The following is a 17981-nucleotide window of genomic DNA, read 5'->3' on the forward strand; positions in this document are numbered from 1 at the left end:
TCACACTATTTAATTTTTGCATAACGTGTTGTATAAATCCAACGTAGTAGTCACATCTGGTTTACAAAGTGCTCAGGTTGTCCACTACACTCCTTGGAATAACATCGTATACCTTCTAAAAATTTCTGCTTCTAATTGTTGGAAGAGTAATTGTGCATGTGTGCGTCTAGGCCTGCACAGAGTTTTACATCAAGACGACATCAGCTGGTGAGGAGCCAAGCAATATAATCGGGGTTCTGCCTGGCTAGAAATAGATGCACCTTAACTGTCAAAAAAAAAGCATACCATTAATTCCCAAACAGGTGATTCTGCTGCAAAACTCATTTATGTTTACAGTCTTTACTAAATTGTAACAACTCACACCAATATACTGTCTGCATTGAGTTACCACTGCATATTTCAACGGATAGAGTCATGGAGTCATACAGCACTGAAACAGACCCTTCAGTAAAACCAGTCCACACTGGCCGTAATTCTAAACTAAACTCGTCCCACTTGCCTATAGCCAGCTCAAATCCCACCAATATTGATGGGGTATGTGGATGCATGGATATTCACTAAGAGCTTGAAAGACACAAACAATACTTTGCATGGGTCTGTAATATATAACCCTGAACAATGTTATTTGGCTTAGAGGTGAAGGTCCACATTAAAATACCTTCTGATGAATTTATACTAGAGATTTTTGATCAAACAAAGAACAAAGAAAATTACAGCACAGGAACAGGCCCTTCGGCCCTCCAAGCCTGTGCCGATCGAGATCCTCTGTCTAACCTGTCATCTATTTTCTAGGGGTCTGTGTCCATTTGCTCCCTGCCCATCCATGTACCTGTTCAAATATATCTTAAAAAACACTAACGTGTCTGCAACTACCACCTCTGCTGGCAACGCGTCCCAGGCACCCACCACCCTCTGTGTAAAGAACTTTCCACGCATATCTCCCTTAAAAACTTTCCTCCTCTCACCTTGAAATCATGACCCCTAGTACTTGAGTCCCCCACTCTGGGAAAAAGCTTCTTGCTATCCACCCTGTCTATACCCCTCATGATTTTGTAGACCTCAATCAGCATCCCCCTCAATCTCCGTCTTTCTAATGAAAATAATCCTAATCTACTCAACCTCTCTTCATAGCTAGCACCCTCCATATCAGGCAACATCCTGGTGAACCTCCTCTGCACCGTCTCCAAAGCATCCACATCCTTTTGGTAATGTGGTGACCAGAACTGTACAGTACTCCAAATGTGGCCGACCCAAAGTCCTACACAACTGCAACATGACCTGCCAACTCTTGTACTCAATGACCCATCCAATGAAGGAAAGCATGCCATATGCCTTCCTGACCACCCTATTGACCTGTGTTGTCACCTTCAGGGAACAATGGACCTGAACACCCAGATCTCTCTGTTCATCAATTTTCCCTAGGACTTTTCCATTTACTGTACAGTTCGCTCTTGAATTTGATCTTCCAAAATGCATCACCTCGCATTTGCACCAATTCATCACTCTAATTCTACTGATTTCACTATTAGTGAATTCAATTTTCCAGAGACACTCGCTCCAATAATATTGTCCAAAACAATGGAAACCACTTTCCTAAAAATGCAAAAGGGTCAAGAAAAACTGGCAAACCAAAATAAAGAAGTATTAAAATCAATTTTATAATTTTTTTGGTGGTCAACAGTCAACCTTTGTGAAATTGTTGCCAATTCAGATTTGTGCTTATTTATAACCTTCTGCGAAGCGCAGTCTAAGGTCCACATTGTTGCAGACCCAAGAGATTTTCAGTTGCAGATTCTGTTTTACGGTTACTGTGAACTTTCTCCTAAACTCAACAGGCTTACCCAGTTAATAAACCACTTAATATACTTATTCAGGTGGTTACTTTGTTAACAATTTACTCTATTAATTTACCCTTTGCCTTATCTAGCAACTTATTACATAAAGGCAAGAGATTTAGCCTTGCTCTCGTTTTGAAACAAAATGTGCAGATATAACAACTGGTAAGGAAAACGTTACTTCACCTCATAAGGAGTTTACCGCATTGCGGGTTCCTTCAAACCCAAAATAATTTACTATGGATCTACTTAAATGGTCGAACTGCAAGAATCTTGCTGAGCAAACAACATTAAAATTTAGTGTATCACTGCAGCTATTTCAAAATTATGACAAATATTTTACAGAGAATGTTAAAAGCTCATTAGCCCCAGGTCTGTCTCTTACAAGCTCTTTCTTTATTCTGATCCACTTCTCTAGACACCCTCACGGGAGGCAGTGCTTACTGCACTCATTACCATTTTCAGACACATGCATAATATGTGGCACCTATCTTTCAAGTATAAAAAGGCATAGATAAGGATACCAATTTATCAGTGGGGCCCTGTACGCAATCAGTAGCTTGCACATTAATTTTTTCCTCAATAATTATGAAAGCATATTGTACTGAACTAAGATAACAAAGTGTGGGGCTGGATGAACACAGCAGCCCAAGCAGCATCTTAGGAGCACAAAAGCTCCTAAGATGCTGCTTGGCCTGCTGTGTTCATCCAGCCCCACACTTTGTTATCTCGGATTCTCCAGCATCTGCAGTTCCCATTATCTCTTGTACTATACTGTTGTCATTATAAACAGGTACAGAAATATCCACAATGAAAACTCGAGCGGTTTAGAGTGCAAGACACATTGTTGAAAGAAATCATAGGTTAATATTATTTACAAGATAGTGTATTAATACTAAAAACATTTAAAATATCCCTGCTCAAAACAATATAATAGCATATTTAAATGTGTAAGAACTGGTAAAATCTACAGTCTATCTCACTTGTATGAAATACATCATGTTATACATGGCACAGAATATGTTCTCCATGAAAAGTGTGACTTTATCAGTATTGCTTTCATTCTAGGCAGTAAGCTTCTAAATATACTGCTTCTAACTGTAATGTCTGCCTGATGTGGCAAGATAAATGGAAAAAAATGCTGCAGAAAGTGATGATCTCACCTTTAGTTTGATTTCTATTTCAAGAACTCTGTAAAACATATGTGAGCAAGAAAAAATATACTGCTAACATTCCACCTTTCTATTTTCTTTTTATATGAATTCACTTCAACTATTGATGATGAATGACCTGAAGTCCACCATTTAGAAATAGCTGAAGCTGTTTTTAAATATCTGCCTGCCTCAATATGACACAGCTTACACAAGTGGTTCAATGTTCCTGAGAGTTTACACGGCCCCATTTACATTTTTGCAAAATGGTGTATTCCATATACCATCAGACAAAACATTATGATGTCTCACAATGGAAGAATAAAAAATATGTAAGAATATTCCAGCACAATAACAATTATGATCAGCACAATAATTTGAACTTCACAGAGTTTTTAAGGTAAAAATTTTCTAAACGCTCTTTAAAGAACTGTCATCAGACAGAAATGCATTCAAAGCAAGAGGAAGACAGACTAGCAGTTTTGAATGAGTTTACTCAATGAGGAAGATTTCAAGGAAAATCTTAAAAGAACAAGAGAAAGATGGAGAGGCAGAAGGTATTTGGAGGGAAATTCCACAGTATGTCCCAAGAAACTGAAGGTTCAGCCGAAAATTGAAGAAAGACTAATGGATTCATATGAGCAAAAGCTGGTTGGCTGTAAATTTGCAGGATAGTGCTGCACAAGGTTAGAGAGGGGTTAAGAAAAGCTATTAAAATGCAAGAAAAAGTTGTTGGGGACAGAAAGAACAAATGCAATGCAGCAAGCACAAAAGGAGTGAGATCAGGACAAGGTACAGGATAAAAGGGTGACATATGGAATCAATAAGGAACTGAAATAGGCCGCGGTCCATCAAGCCTTTTCTCCTCATTCAAAAATATCATGTCCAATCTGTAATTTACACTCTTGTCTATCCTGATAGATTTTTGCTAAGTAAAGTGGTCAAAAGTTATCTCCAATCTTTTCCACACCTACTCTGCGAAAACTCCTGTAAACCCATGATTCAGTCAAGTTGCATCTTACTCTTCAAAACTCTTGGATATACAAACCGAACCTGTTCAACCTTTCCTCATTCTAGTTGTGTGCTTAGCAGGCCTCCCCTGAACTGCCTCCAGCACATTTACTTGTTTCCCTAAATAACAAGAGCAATATTGTGAACAGTGTTCTATATGCAGCCTCACCAAAGCCCTACATAGCTGAATCATAACCTCTCCACATTTGCATTCAATTCCTCTTGCAATAAATGATAACATGCTACTAGCTTGCCGAATTACTTGCTGCACCTGATTAATAGCCTTTCACGCTTCATGTATTACACCCAGACCCTTTTGCATTGCAGAACATTGTAATCTCACTACTTAGATATGCCTTTTTATTTTTCCTACCAAAATGAACAATTTCACATTTTCCCACATCAAGCTTCATTTGCCAGATCTATGGTCACTCACTTAGCTAATCCATGTTTCTTTGTTGCATCTTTATGTCCTATTCACGTCTTATGTTGCTACCTATGTTTGTTAATCAAAATTTGGGAAAGGCCTCTTCTTCAAAGTAAACTATGCACATTGGAAAAAGTTGAGACTGCAACACCATTGTTACAACCAGAAAGTGATCCATCTCAATCTAATTTTTTCTGAAGAAGGGTCCCGACCCGAAACATCAAGCTTTCCTGCTCCTCTGATGCTGCTTGGCCTGCCTTGTTCATCCAGCTTCACACCATGTTATCTCATCTAAATCTACTCTCTGTTTCTTCTTAGCTGGCCAATATTCTGACCATGTCAATGTGTCAATACATGTCAATACATCCCCGAACACCATGGGCAATCCACCTAGTCTGCACATCTTTGGGCTGTGGGAGGAAACCAAAGCACCCAGAGAAAACCCACGCAAACACAGGGAGAATGTGCAAACTACACACAGACAATGACCTGAGGGTGGAATCAAACCCAGAACCTGGCACTGTGAGGTAGCAGTGCTCACCACTGAGCCACTGTGCTGCCCACAATGAGCTTTTAATTTTCCACAAAACTTTTGATGTGGCACTCAAATGATTCCTCAAAATTTTATGATGATACATCCAGTGATTCCCCTTTATCCACAGCACATATTTCTTCCTCAAGGAACATCACTACATTGGTTAAACGTGACTTTCTATACACAGAGCTATTTTGACACTACCTGACTCACTTGAATTTTTCAATATGCCCTGATATAGCATCCTTCATCATAGCTTTTACAACTTCCCTGTGACTTATATTAAGTTAAATGGCCTGCAGTTTCCTGCTTTCAGACATTCTCTGTCTTTAAATAAAGGAATTACATATGCTTTTTGCCAATTAGTAGAGTGTTCCTGAAGTCCAGGAAATTTTAGAAAATTAAAATAAAATGCATTAACTATTGAACTAGCCACTTCTTTTAGCATCCAGTTAGGCTATGAGGATCTGCTGCTCTAAAAAAAATTGTTTTCATCTCCTTCAGTGTTGTGGGTCTGAAGTGATGAAATAGTCCATTTCTGCAACCACACTGCCGCCACAGGGACAGGTGCTGTTTTCTGAGGCAGTGGGTGGGCTGCTAGGGTTTTCACATGCTACTTCTGCTGTTTGACCTGTGAATCCTTCTATGCCTGTCATAGAGTCACAAGAGTAATACAGCAATGGTAACAGGCCCTTTGGCCCAAACTGGTCCATGTTGACCATGTTGGCCACTCAGCTAGCTCCAATTGCACGCATTTTTCCATATCCCTCCAAACCCTTCCCAACAATGTACCTGACCCAATGTTTTTTCAATGCTGCTATTGTACCTGCCTCAACCACTTTCTACAGCAGCCTATTCCATATAAATACCACTATCTGTGTTAACAAGTTGTCCTTCAGGTCATTCTTAAATCTATCTCCTCTCAACTTGAGCCAATGCCCTCCAGTTTTCAATTCCCCATCCCTGGAAAAAAAAGACTATATGCATTCATCCCATCTCTGCCCCTCATGATTTTATACACCTCAATTAGGTCACCGTTCATTCTCCCACATTCCAAGGAATAAAGTTCTATCCTGGCCAACTTCTCCCTATAACTCAGGCCTACAAATCCTGGCAACATCCTTGTAAGTCTATTTGGCATAATTTCCAGTTTACTATGTCATGCCTATAACAGGGTATCCAAAACTGTACACAATAAGTGCAGCCTCACCAACGACCTATACACCCATAACATCTCAAATCTTATACTCAATGTCTCAACTGATGCAGGCCAGCATGCAAAATGCCTTCTTCACCACCCAGTCCACCTGTGATGTCATTTTAAATGAACTACATACTTGTACTTCTAGGTCCCTCTATTCCACAACACTCCTCAGGACCTTACCATTCACTGTATAAGTCCTACCTTGGTTTGACTTATCAAAGTGCACTAGCTCACCCTTATCTGTATTGAATGGCATTTGCCAATCCTCAGTCCACTTCCCCAGTTTAAATACTCTAAACAGTTGGCATCTTCACAGATCCTTCTTCTCCAGTGGCCAGTGGATATACTGGTGTTCCACAACGATCAGTGCTGGGACTTCTACTGTTTATTAGAGTTACAGCATTAAGGAAGATTGCTGTACCAGATTCTTGCACGTTCTCAATAATCTTTCCTCCCCTTGGTAATCAAGAATCTATATACCTCTGCCGTAAAATATTTAAAGTTTCTGCATCCAATGCCTTTTGAGATAAGCAAGTCCAAATATACTCAGCCTTCAGACACAAAGAAAATCCTCATGTCTTTCTTAAAACAGGCAACCCTTTATTTTTAAACTGTGACTCTAGTGCTCGATTCTCCCTCGAAAGAAAACTTTCTTGCCACATCCACCCGGTTACAGCCCTCAGGGTCTTATATATACCAATTTAGTCACCTTTGACTCCTCTACGCTACAGACCTAGCCTATCTAGCCTTATCTCGTAAAGTAAGCCAGGTATTAGTCTAGTAAACCTTCTCTGAACTACTTCCAAAACATTAACATCTTTCGATAAGTGTGGTAACAAGTATTGTACTATATTCCAGATGCACTGTCAACTTATTTTAACTTATTTCCCTTTGTCAGCTCCTTACATCCTCTTCCAAACTCACTTTCATACCTACCTTTGTCTCATCAGCAAATTTGACTGCCATACCTTGGGTCCCTTCATCCAACTCATTTATATAAATTGTGGAGAATTCAGGCGCAGCACCAACCCCACACATACCACTCATGACATCCTGCCAGCCTGAAAAAGACCCATTCATTTCTATTCTCTGCTTCCAAATGGCCAGCCAATCTTCCAACCGTGCTTATATGTTACCCCACCACACCATGAGTTTTTAGCTTTCACATAATTGATGTGGCACCTTATCAAATGCCTTCTGGAAATCTAATTATAATACATTTACTGTCTCCCTGTTATTTACAGCACAAGTTACAGCATCAAAGAACTTCAACAAATTAATGAAACACGATTTCCCTTTGACAAAACCAGGTTGGATCTGCCTGATTACCTTGAACTTATCCAAATAAAAAACAAAAGAACTGAGGATGCTGTAAATCAGAAAAAAAAACAAAGCTGCTGGAAAAGCTCAGCAGGTCTGGCAGCATCTGTGGAGGAGAAATAAGAGTTAACATTTCAGGTCCAGTGACCCTTTATTAATATATGAACACGATTTGGATAAAAATACAGGTAGCTTGATTACTACATTTGCAAATGAGACAAAAATTGTTGGAATTGTGACATTGAGGAAGGCTGTTGTTGCACATTCTTGCGCGTTCTCCATAATCTTCCCTCCCCTTGGTAACCAAGGCAGAGAAGGTCTGAAAGCAGGTGTGTTCTGAGGAAAGGTCATCGGACCCACGATGTTAACTCTGTCTTTTCCTCCACAAATGCTGCCAGACCTGCTGAGCTTTTCCAGCAACTTTGTTTATGAACTTATCCAAGTTCCCTGTTATAAGGTCTTTAATAGTACCTTCCGTCATTTTCCTAATGACAGACTCGCCTGTGTTTTCCTGCTTTTTTGCCTACCTGCCCTTTAGAACACAGGATTTACATTAGCTTCTTCCCAACTGAAGAAACCTTTGTCAAATCTAATGGAAAATTAAAACCAACACATTAACTAAGTCATTAGCTACTTCTTTCAAGACCCCAGAATGAAATCCATCAGGAGCCAGCAACTTGTGACCACACAGTTTCAACAATTACTCAGTATTATTCCCCTGGTAACTGTAATTTTCTTGATTTCTTCCTTCCCTTTCAATTCTTGATTTACAACTATATCTGGAATATTTGTGAATTACTTATATCATCTTGAGTGAAGACTTTTGTAAAATATCAGCTCAATTTATCTGTCTCTTTTTGTCCTCCATTACTAACTCCCTGAACTCATATATAGAACCAACACTTACTTTGTTAACTCTGCCTTTTTAAAATCTTAGAAGAAATTTTCCTACATGCTTTTATAGTTTTAGTTAATTTTCTCTCATATTCTGATTTTTCACTTCCTATTAATTTTGAGGTAACTTTTGCTGCTTTTCATATTCTGTTCAATCTTCTGATTTGCAACCTATTTTTGCAGAATTATATGTTTTACTCCAGTTTGATATCAACTTTGACTTGTTTTATTTGAACACAATGGTAAGTCCGGCCTTTGAAATTCTTGTTTCTAGGAAGGTATTTATTCTGCACTATCACCTTAAATTTTTGTAACTGAACCTCCATTGATCTACCCCATAACCTCAGTTGCCAGTTCACTGTCACTAGTTCCACTTTCACGCCTTCATACCTCTCCTTATATAAATTCAAAATAGTACTCTTGGTCATGTATTTCCTTCCCTTAAACTGCATGCAACATTCAATCATATTATGGCTGCTGCCACCCTGGAGTGGCTTCACTATGAGATTAGTAATTAATTCCAGCTTACTGGTCAAAACCAGGTCGAGTATAACACACCAGTATTCTCTTTGTTTAACAGAGCCACTTTTCCACCCTTCCCTGGCTTCCCAGTCTTCCTAAATGTTACATACCCTTCAATATTCAACTCCCAATCCTCTCCTGAAGCCATGTCTCAGTGATGGTTTAAGTCAGCTCACCACTGCCTTTTCCAGGACAATTGGAGACAAGCAATAAGTGGTGGTCCACCCAGAGATAAACACATCACATGAATGAATTAAAAACACATTGAGCCTACAGCTGAAAACTTCTTTTGGAAGTCTTCTGTCATGCATGCAGATGATGCAGCCTGTCTCATGCAACTGATCCTGAAACATTCTGTTGGTCCTATGCATTGAGCATCATCATGATGCCTGTGAAGTACTGACTGAGTAGGTCTTCTTTGCAGCATTCATGAATCCATCAACACTGAATTTCCTGCAGCAGCATTTCTGTCACTGTTTTTGCCCTTTGCGGACCATGCTGATGTAGACAGTAGACTGGACTAGAAGACTGTTATTCCAGCAGCTGTTAACTCCCCTCATGGCATAAGTGATACAAACATGATTACGGCCCCATACAGAAACAACATAGCCAAACAGACGGTAATGTCACAACGAGAATATCAGACTAAGATCCTGCACTTGACACTCTGGCAAATTAGGGTTTTTTTTATTCATTCACAGGATGAGGGCATCACTGGCTAGGCTGCATTTATTGCCTATCCCTAATTGCCAGTTAAGGATCAACCAATTTGCTGTGGGTCCAGAGTCACATGTAAGACAGCTAAAGATGGCATTTTCCTCCCCTAAAGGACATGAGTGAACCAGATGGGCTTTTCCAACAGTCAACAATGGATTCACGGTCATCATTAGACTGTTAATTCCAGACAATTATTGAATAAAAATTCCACCATCTGCATGAGATTCAAGCCTGGGTCCCCAGAACGTTATTTGGGTCTCTGGTTTAACAATCTAGTTATAATACCACAAGGCCATCTCCTCCTCTGCATGTCCATTATGACCAGCCCACACTCTAATCATTTTGTCAGAAGTACTCCAGCTGGGTTTACATTCCCTACCATTGTGTTTGTCAATCACACCTTTCCAGATGTCTGTGTTCCTCCCAACTGTGGCATTAAAATCACCAATGTGAATAAGCTTGTCTCACTTTGGGACACAGGGCAGCCAAAGAGCCTGTGCTGTGCTGTATTAAATGGTCAGGACCTCTGGTGCTTCTAGGGTTAGGGCATAGGAACTGACGACAGTGGCGTGCTATGTCTGTGTCGGTGAGCTGAAGAGTCAGGAAGTGTGTGAATATCCCACCTATATGGCTCACTGAAACATACAAGTTTGTTTGTTTTAAATGGCAACGAACAACCCCATGGAGTCAGTGTTCATCCTCAAGTCTACCTTGCTGAAACAGATATGTAACTGCTCCTAACTTTTTCAGTTGACTTTCTCCAGCCTGCCATGTCTCAAAGAGGGCAGAATTACCTATGTCACAGCACCAAAGTCCTTGGGTTATAATAACTTTCAGGTCTGTCACTACAGGAATGGAAAATGTCTGTCGTCTTTTAATGTGGAGTGTCTCAAATACCTACACTATCACATTGCCTTGGCGGACAGGGGGATTTGTTCAATGTTAGGTACAGTAAAGGCAATTGGAGATCAGGTCCTGCTGCATGGATGGGAATTAGCATACTGTCGCACTGCAATGATGTTTAACAATCAAACACTGTGGCAAAAACCATCCTGGGAAATAAACATAAAATTAGGACTTGAGGTATTGTGGTGATGGTAGGCTGTGCCAAAAGCAACCAGAAAATACCCAAGCGCTGGTTTGGAAGTTGTAAGAACAGTAAGCATAATCATTCCAGATTTTCCGGGAGAGATCAAAAGAATTATTTGACTGAGCATTTGAGACAGAAAAATGAACATCTTGCCTGCAGGAAATAGCTAATTAATAATATGAACAGCAGATGCAGCTGGGATAATACTTGGCACACTTCTTCCCTCCTCTACATCTGAGCTGAGGGCAAAAATAGTAATGGATAGAAGGATAGCACACAGAATTACAGAAAGTGAGCACCAATCTAAGGGGCAGTTGACATCAGCAGGGCTGGTGCACCCTGATCTTTTTGGCACATAAAAACCCCAAAAGGAAATACTACCATGTAAGGGTGGATACAATAGCATGATGAATACAGCGCTGAAATAATAGTCCAGAGACACATGTCCAAGTCATACCACAGCTGTTAAGAAATTTTAATTCTATTAAGTTAACCTAGAATTAGAAACTAATATCATAATGCCCATTGAAAAACCTGTCTGGTTCATATCCTTTAGGGAAAAAACTCAGGAGCCACTAGGTGGCTATCTCAATGAGCCCTTCTGTGGGATAATAACACACCTCCCAACCCTTCAGCTCATTCTAATAGAACACCACTCGTCAGTGCCTACACCCCAACACCAGAAACAATGGAAACTTACAGTTTGACTCATAAATGACTCCAGACCAATAACAACATACTTTGTTTTTAAATGGGCCCTGAAATGTCTCAAAAGCCACTGCTTGTTCTCAAGGAATCTGTTTAAAACCAACTCAAGAGAAAATTGGGATAGATAAGGCCAGTACTTCCAGTCAGCAGCATCCACATCTGGGAAGGAATTAAAACAAAATAAAAGTTCAATCTGAAAAGAAATATTCAACTAATAGTTCAATGAGTGACTTTCAATGAATTACTTGCTTCTATGCCAAATGGAAATACACTCATAAAACTAATAAGTCAATCACAAATGTTTATGCAAAACTGAAGAAAAAACAGAAGGCGCAAACTTCCAAGTCTGTACTTAAGAAGCCATTGACATTCTTTGAGCTACAATAGCAGAAATTTATTGAACACACCAAATACCAAAACCTCAAAGCAACAGACATGTAATACAAACAAGTCATGTATCACCTGAGTTAACAGCATCAAACACATAATGGACAGCAAACACTTACCTCTGCCCATCCTTTTTCAATCTTAAAGCTACCCTTTACAGAGGCAAAGACTTAATTCAGGCACAGAACTCTTAAAATAAACCAAACAAGAACATCTGTGAAGACAATTATATTGCAGCCAAAAACAATATAAAATATGTTACGGCTCCTGAAGAACAAATTACAAACAAGAAAATTTGTAAAAGATCAGGTGGGGTGTAATTATTGTATTTATTTGGTTAATGGTGAATTCAAATGGTTCATTTTGTTTGTCATCTTAATATTTCAGTTTGTTAGTGGCAAATTGAGGAACAAAAAAAGTTTTTGAGAAGACGTGTAGCTCAGGTTATGGATGAGTTGAAGACCTGCTCGCCGAGCCGGTGTGTTTGATTGCAGACGTTTCGTCACCCTGCTAGGTAACATCATTAGCGCACCTTCAGTGAAGCATTGGTGTTCTATCCAACTTGTTATTTATATGCTTCAGTTTGCTGGGGTGGTAAGCATCACTTCCGGTTCTGTTTTTTAGTGGTTTGTATATCAGGTCTGGTTCAGTGTGTTTCTTGAAGAAGTTCCAGTTGGAATGCCAGGCCTCCAGGAATTCCCTGGCATGATTGGCTCGTGCTATTAAAGATGTATTGTCCCAGTTGAATTTGTGCCCTTCTCTGTCCATGTGTATTGAGACCAGTGAGAACAGGTTGTGTCCCTTGGTGGTAGTTGATGTCTGTGTATCCTTACCCTCAGTTTTCTTCCAGTTTGGCCTATGTAGTGTTTCTTACAGTCCTTGCATGTTATTTTGTATATTACTTGATTTTTATTGATTGTGGGTATGGGATCCATTATGTTCATCGTAGCTGTCACATGATGGTTGTTGGTTTGTGGGCTACCCTGACACCTAGGGGTCCAAGTAGTCAAGTGATCATCTCTGATATGTCTCTGATGTACGGTAAGGTGACTAGTGTGAATAGCCATGTTGTGTCTTCTTGTTGTGGTCTGTCATGGAGGTAATAGCAGATTGTGATTTTTGGGGATCCATTCCTTTTAAAAACTCCATATAAATCTACCTGTTCCACTTTGCAAAATTCTGGGTTGCTGCAGTATGTTGTGGCTCATTTGAATAATGTCCTGATGTAGCTCCGGTTATGGGTGTTGGGGTGGTTGCTGGTGTAATTAAGTATCTGGTCCATATATGTGACCTTTCTGTATACGCTAGTCTGGAGTACCCCATTGTTCTTACATTTCACCATTATGTCTAGGGAGGGTAGTCAGTTATTGCTCTCTTCTTTTTTTTGAATTTTATTCCAGGGAGAATGTTGTTTATGTGTCAGTGAGTTTCTTCTAGTCTTATGTGTTTGATAATCATGAAGGTGTCCACTACATAGCAGACCTAGAGTTTGGGTTGTATAGTGGGGAGCACTATCTGTTCTAATTTTTGCATTACCACTTCTACAATCATCTTGATATTGGGATCCTACTGGTTTTCTGCTGATTTGTTTGAATATCCGGTCGTTAAAGGTGAAGTGGTTCGAGAGGCACAAATCCAGCAGTTTCAGAGTACTGTCATTGTTGAGCTGTTGGCATTGTGGGGTGCCTGTTTTCCTGATTTGTTCAGCAATGTGGCAATTGTCTCTTTGGCTAGTTCGATGTTTATGGATGTAAATAGTGCTGTTACGTTGAAGGGTATCGTTATCTAGTCCTCTTCTATTCTGGTGTCCTTGATGATGTTGAGGAATTCTTGGGAGGAGTGGATGGAGTGCGTGGTGTTGTCAATTAAATATTTCAGCTTCCATTGAGGAACAACAGGCTACAAGTACTGCCAAATGTGTTGAAATATCATGAACTAAAGCACATGCAGTTTAATTAAAACAGTTACAACATAGAACAGTCTGCTGTTTCTTCTCCAACTCAATTTAATCTATCTCAAGTATTCAAATTTTGCATACAAAATTAATAGTAATTTCATTTTCAGTCAGAAACAGGAACGTATTTATCACCATGGACTTGACAGACAAAACGGCCTCCTTCTGTGCTGCAATGATTCCATGCATAATTAGAGTGGTAATGTTTCACTAATAACATTGATAACCAAGATAACGGATCCATACTGAGGTTATTCATATTCCGTTCACGACTAACACAAACAGAAAAAAAAAAATAGAGTGCAAAAGGAAGCAATTCAGCCCATCCTGCTTGAGCTGGCCAAAAAAGTGACCCACTCCAATGCCACTTTTTGGTTCTTCATCAGTAACATTGCAGGTTACATACCAAAGTAATTTATTTTCAAATGGAAGGAGAGTTTTCAATGCTAGCACTATTTCAGATTCATTACAACTGGACGGCTCACCTGTATCATGCTGGGACCAAAGTCCTGGCAAATCACATAAACAGGTTGTACAAAAGGTTTTAAACCAAATAGCTGCTGGTGTTGGTGGGGTCTGGGGGGAGGGGGCAGGGGGAGTTGTTCAAGAATGGAAAGAAGATAGTGTAACTTTGATATTACATGAAATAAAACAGGGACTAGAGATCAAGATGTAGAATCTGCGTGAGTCAAAACAAGAAATATCATAGGAAGAAAGTCACTGATGGGAGTAATTATAAGTCCCTAAACTGGAGCTTGTAAAAATATACCGCAATCATCATGGGTGATTTTAATATGTATATAAACTGAATTGATCAAATTAGCAATGATAGCCTCAAAGGAGAATTCACTGAATTTATTAGAGATTGTTTCTTGAAGCAATATGTTAGGGACCAACTAGGGAGCAGGTTATTCTGGATTTGGTGCTGGTGCAATGAGGTGGAGTTAATTAGTAATCTCACAGCAGAGGATCCTCAAAGGAAGAGTGATTGTAGCATGTGAAATTCAGTTTGATGGTGAGCAACTGGAGTCTCACACTAGTGGTCTGGTGTTAAACAAAGATAATTCGAGAGCATGACAACAAATTTGGCTACTGTGGACTTGATAGGTAAACTAAAAGATAGGGCAGTGGTAGATGTTTAAGGAGATAATTCTTCCAAATTAAAATATATTCCACAGGGGAAGAAAGAAGTGGCAGGGTGGAAGTTTGGGAAACTTTTAAAGGTCAACAGAAGAGTTAGGAGAAAAGCAATGAAAAGAAGAAAGGTAAATTATGAAAGGAGACTAGTGCAAAATCTTCAAGTATACAAAAGGGAAAATAGCAGCTAAAGTGAAATTCCGTTCCTTGGAGGATGAGACTGAGAAGTTAATCGTGAGGTACACAGAAAAGGCAGAGATGTTAAAACAATATTTTCCTTAGTTTCACAATGGAGCACGTTAATATCTTCCCAAAAGTAACAGATAACAGAGGTTATTACAAGAGAGGAACTTAGAACAATCATTATCACAACCAAGGAAAATGCACTGAGCAAACTGAAGGCAAACAGGGCCCCAACAACTTTGAGTCTGAAAAAGAAATGCCAGCTGTGATAGTCGATCAATTGATGACATTATTTAAGTATTCCCTGGAGGTGGGAAGTTTCCAATGCATTAGAAAACTGCTAAAAAAAAAACATGCACCTTATCCAAAAAGAATGGAAGCATAAAGTGGGAAACAATAAACTAGTTAGCTTAACAAATGTCATTGAGGATCCATTATTAAGGAAACAATAACAGAATATTTCAAAAGTCAAAATGCAATCCACAGTCAGTGTGGCTTTATAAACAGTACATCATATTTGACAACTTTGCTAGAGTAACAAGCAAAGTGGTAATGGCAATCCTGTAGATGTAGTCTATCCAGACTTGCAAATGCACTTTTTAAGACGCCACAATAAAAAGTTAGTGTACCAAGCAAGATCACATGGGGTTAGGGATAATGAATGAGCTTGGATAGAGGATTGGTTAATCAACAGAGGCACAAGAGTTGGGATAAATGGGTCTTTTTCTGGTTGGCAAGGCTTATTTAGTGGGGTGCAATAGGGTTCATTTTCAACTATTTACTGTAAACATTCTTGGAAATTTTCCTGTTATCTCTCTCATGCAACAAAATCCTTCCGGTAATGTTTTCAACAGCACTGTATGTAGCATTCTGGCCATGACCTAACTCCAATTTTAGCATAAACTTCTTGATCTTGTACTCAATGCTTTAGCTAATAAATAGAAGTTTCCTGTGATCTTTTTGAACTACCTGAAATCTACGTGTCCTGCAAGGGAGCCGTGAACATACATTTCAATTTCCCTCTATATCTCTACATTTGTCAGGATTCTATCAGTAATTCTGCATTGCCTTAACTTGTTTGCTCTCCTTAATAATGCTGCTACTCATCACAGCTTGTGGTCCTTTGCACTTGCTTCCAGCTGATTCATCCAACAAAAGTTATCAGTTTAATTCAGTCATTTACAACATTTGTTACTCTCTTCAGTCCCTTTTAAATCTTTCCACTCTCACCTTAAACCTGTGCTCACTGCTTTTGGAGTCCCGGTTCCTGGGGAAAATACTTTGGCTACTCACCTTATCTGTGCCCCTCATGATTTTATAAACTTCTGCAAGGTGACTCCTCAACTGTCAAAGCTCCAGGGAAAATAGACCCAGCCTATTCAGTCTCTCCCTATAGCTCAAACCCTTCAATCCTGGCAACATCCTTGTAAATCTTTCCGAACCCTTTCAAGTTTCACAATGTCTTTCCTATGGCAGGGAAGCCAGAACTGACACAGTATTTCAAAAGTACCAACAGCCATAGTCCCTAACTATGAGCCAGGTGGGCTTGGTTCAAGTCCTAAATGCTTCAGAAGTCTGCCATAATATCCTGAACAAGTTGATTAAAAATATTACTCTATATTTTAACAGCACACAGCAAACTATTCAGTTACTTCTTGAAGCATATAGCATAGAAGCAAAAAAGTACTATCTATATAAAGGCAACTTTAGTATTAATGACAATATTTTCATTTTTCTCTGAAATCAAGAGGAGTCTTCAAATACAGAGATACCAAACGTTCACTAATTCATACCTATGTTGTGATTTTAGTTACAAAAATGCATTTTCTTTGTTCTTGGATATGAGAAGGACAGTACTTTATCCACATCTAGTTTCTACTGAAGGCAGTAAGAGCCAAAACTGAATTCTGAACTGGATTCATTAGAACGCCAAACAAGGCAGGGTGGCAGGTCTCTTATTTAATGGATGCTAATGAACCAGTTGAGTTTTTACAACAATCCAGCCGCTTTTATGGTCATTTTAACTGGTGCTAGCTAACTCACAAATTACCAGATTTATTGAATTCAATTTTACAACTTGCTATGATGATGTATGAGCTCATGACCTCTGGGTTTCTTGTCCAGTACCACTACTGCTAAACTCCAGTTACTTTCACAAATGCATCATAGAGTGGTCTATAATGAAATAAAGTAACCTTAGAAAATGCTCTTGGAACTTATAATAAGGTATTAACTCATTTAAAGGGAGTGAAATTAAAAGCAATTTCTCCACATTGCAAATGAGTAATACGACACAGGAGAATTGTTCTGGCATGATCACTATTTGAAATTACATTCTGAATAGAATTCCTAAAAAATAACTCCAAATTTTTCAATGGTCCTTAAATAGAAACCACTACAAAATTCTGAGGACCAAAGAAAGGTATAAGGGAAGATTCATCAGGCCACAGAATGGGCAAAAGAGTAGCAGATGGATTAAATTGAATTTAAAGTTGTTAAATGTGAGCTTGTATACTTTGGATTAAAAAAAACACATGATGGTAGGGGATTAGATGATGTGGCAAAGTAAAGGGTTCTGGGAACTTAGATTTACAAATTACACATGGATAAGAAAACAGAAAAGCTAATAGGATCGTGAATTTTGTGACTTTTAAAAATAAGTAAGTCTTGCATTCATACAGCATCCTTTAAAATGCCACAATATTCCAAACCTCTTGACAGTCATTATTAATGTAGGAGAACCAGAAATTTGCATACAAGCTCCAATCAGTAGGAGGTGAAGGTGGCATCATAGTTATGTTACTAGATTTATTATCTAGATCTAAAGGATAATGTTCTAAGGATATGGGATTGAATCTCAATAGGGTAGATGGTGAAACATGAATTCAATTTTAAAAATCTGCAAT

The 17981-nt window shown here is 39.0% G+C and overlaps 1 protein-coding gene across 2 annotated transcripts in view; it reads right to left on the minus strand.

The window, feature by feature from the left end:
• The window catches only part of LOC125451670 (intermembrane lipid transfer protein VPS13B-like), a 907633-nt gene that overhangs the window by 583165 nt on the left and 306487 nt on the right, over positions 1–17981 (minus strand). The window lies entirely within an intron of this gene.

Source organism: Stegostoma tigrinum, chromosome 5, assembly GCF_030684315.1.
Source record: "Stegostoma tigrinum isolate sSteTig4 chromosome 5, sSteTig4.hap1, whole genome shotgun sequence".
In the NCBI taxonomy this organism is placed as follows: Eukaryota; Metazoa; Chordata; class Chondrichthyes; order Orectolobiformes; family Stegostomatidae; genus Stegostoma; species Stegostoma tigrinum.